The sequence below is a fragment of the Lactuca sativa genome, chromosome 2 (genome assembly GCF_002870075.4).
Source record: "Lactuca sativa cultivar Salinas chromosome 2, Lsat_Salinas_v11, whole genome shotgun sequence".
NCBI lineage: Eukaryota > Viridiplantae > Streptophyta > Magnoliopsida > Asterales > Asteraceae > Lactuca > Lactuca sativa.
This window is the reverse complement of record NC_056624.2, coordinates 236,016,881-236,019,696: the sequence shown is the minus strand read 5'-3', so window position 1 is coordinate 236,019,696 and position 2,816 is coordinate 236,016,881. Positions and strand designations below refer to the sequence as shown.

At 43.7% G+C, this 2,816-nt stretch overlaps 1 non-coding gene across 1 annotated transcript; it reads right to left on the bottom strand.

Moving 5' to 3' along the window:
* Positions 1 to 258: 258 nt before the first annotated feature.
* Positions 259 to 365, bottom strand: LOC111920625 (small nucleolar RNA R71). The gene has a single exon (XR_002859948.1). It is a non-coding gene; the product is annotated as a small nucleolar RNA R71 (small nucleolar RNA).
* Positions 366 to 2,816: the final 2,451 nt, after the last annotated feature.

The following is a 2,816-nucleotide window of genomic DNA, read 5'->3' as shown; positions in this document are numbered from 1 at the left end:
GCCCAACTTAAGGAAATCCCCTTCTATTGAAAAGATCACGAAGACGCATACAAACATTTGGACGAGGTCAACGATGTAGCCGACTACTTTAATGTTCCAAATGTACCTCACGAAACCGTTTTACTTCGTATGATTCTAGTCACATTCAAAGGAGCTGCGAAAGATTGGCTGAAATCACTCCCTCCCGGATCCATCACCACATGGGCTAAGATGAAAGAAGAATTTATTGACCCGTTTTGCCCTCCTTCGAAGATAGCCAAGTTGAAGAAAGCCATAGCCAATTTTGAACAACAAGCTGGAGAGTCACTTTATGAGGCTTGGGAGGGATACAAGGGCCTACTAAGGAACTGCCCACATCATGATCTAAACAGTCAATAAGAAGTCTCCATTTTCTATGATGGAGTCAATGTAACAACTAGGCAGCTCCTTGACTTGCAACTACCTCTCACAAAGAAGGCACCCCCAGTGATCAAAGAACTAATTGAAGAGTTCTCTAAGCACTCTAGAGAATATCATAACCCAAGGAATGACTTGACTTGAGGGGCGGTGAATTCTATCACTGATCACATGGCAACAATGATGGCAAAATTGGAAAGCATGGACCGAATAATGACGAAGATGGACCAATCCATCCATGCTATTAGAGTGGGATGTGAAAACTATAGAGGGCCCCACCTTAAAAAAGATTGTGATCTTGATGAGAATGGGAACCGGAAGGTACAAGTGTGCTATTCAAGTGGTGATAGGTTTGATGACAATTGGCGGAAACCAAAGAAAGAATGGCTACCATATGATGAGTACAAAAAGACAAGGGAAGAAAAGTATAAGCAAAAGGAGAGAGGCTATTATCAAAAGGAGGAACCGGTACATGAAAATTGTAACAGCCCGGATTTCCAGGTATCTTTTATGTTTATGTTTTTGGTGTTTTGAGAGGGGACTCGGCGAGTTGGAGCTCAGACTCGCCGAGTAGGATCGCGGTTCTGGACGCGGGTTCGCGCCTGGACTCGGCGAGTCTGCGCTGTTTAATGAAACCCTAATTTCTCGGGTTTGGGACCTATTTAAAGGGCCTTTAGGCCGTCATTTGTGCTCACCAGTCCCTTGAGCGAAACCCTAGCAAGTGTGAGCGTTTGGAGCAAAGTAGGAAGCCATTATTGACCTTGGAGGTATCTTTTTGCAAGGAAAAAGAAGAATTAGCTAAGGGAAAGCAAGGGGAGCCACTTCCTGAAGGCTTGAGGTCTAGAACATCGCATTTGAGGTATATTCTTCGAGCTATTTCTGCTATGTTGATATTTATGTTGATTTAGGGCTTATTGAGCCCTTTTATGATAAGATCTAATGCTTCCTTGGTCCCTTGAGTGAGTTAAGTTGTAGATCTGGACCTTTGGAGGTCCAGAGTATCCCTTTGCCCAAGCTTTTTGTGAATCCATAAGGGTTTGGATTTGGGGTTCTTGTGCTTAAGGTCAAAACACCATTTATGAGCCATGGGGTGTGTTATGAGCATCAAGTTATGGACTTTACGTGATGAATTAGCTTAGGAGGGCTAGATTTATGAGTTGTTGGAGCGGATCTGATCTCAGAAGCAAGTTTGAGTTGGTGCATGGCATGGACTCGCCGAGTCTGAAGAACAGACTCGGCGAGTAGCATGAAGATTTTCCTTGACCACTCAGTGAGTGGTCCAGCCGAGTTATGAGTCGACTCAGTGAGTCGGGGCGAGTTAGAAGTTGACAGGTGGACTGAGCCGAGCTGGGACTCGCCGAGTTGTTCTTGAGACTCGACAAGTTGAGTCGTGGTGGCCCCGCGACTCATGCCAGGTGGAACCCGTCGAGTCAGGGGTGTACTCGACGTGTCAACAAGGGAATACTAGAGAGATGGTGAAAATGTCTAGACTCGCCGAGTCGCCTTAGTGCACTCGCCGAGTCCGATCAAAGTTGACCGTTGACCAGAGTTGACCAGTGTTGACTTCTTAGGGGTAGTCAACCTTAGTGTTAAAAAAGTGTTAATTAGAGACATATGATGTTATAGGAGGATTATAGCTCGGAGGATCGAGCACGAGGGATTTCAGGATTCGTGAGTCATCGAGATACGCGAGGTGAGTCTTCTCACTATACTTTACCTTGAGTAGGTAATCAGAGTTATGTGTCAGAGTATGTGTATGTTATGTGTATGCTATGTGTTGTACTGCATGATGTCTATGTGATTTATGCTGTGCATGTTTATAGAGTTGGAACCGGAAGGTTCCCAGAGTTAGAACCTGCGGGTTCACAGAGCTTGGGTGCACGGACCCACAGAGTTATAGCCTCGAGTGGCTATTATATATATGTTTATGTGGTATTTTGGGGAACTCACTAAGCTTTGTGCTTACAGTGTTAGTGTTGTTGTTTCAGGTACTAGCGATGACCGTGGGAAGGCGCCGGCTTGATCTGTACACACGCATGGGATTTTTGATATACATTGATCTTGGGATTTTGTATAATGTGAATTGAGATTTAAACTTGATGTTTTTATGAAAAGTTAATGAGAAATGTTTTTATAAATTGTGAAAAATTATTTTGAAATTCACGGTGTTACAAGTTGGTATCAGAGCCTTGGTTCGAGGGATTCGAGTACACCTTCGGGCGTATTTGAACTCAAACTGAGGATTTGAGAAGTATTTTCAAAAAAAAAAGAGAAGTATAAAAGATTTTGAAAATGCAGAGCAGAGTTGTGTGTGCACGATCAGTCCGCACCGAATGGTGATTTCCCAAAATACCCTTATGTTATGTGATATTGATACTGATATGATGTATTCGCATGCTAGAGTAGGCTAGGTATTCCTA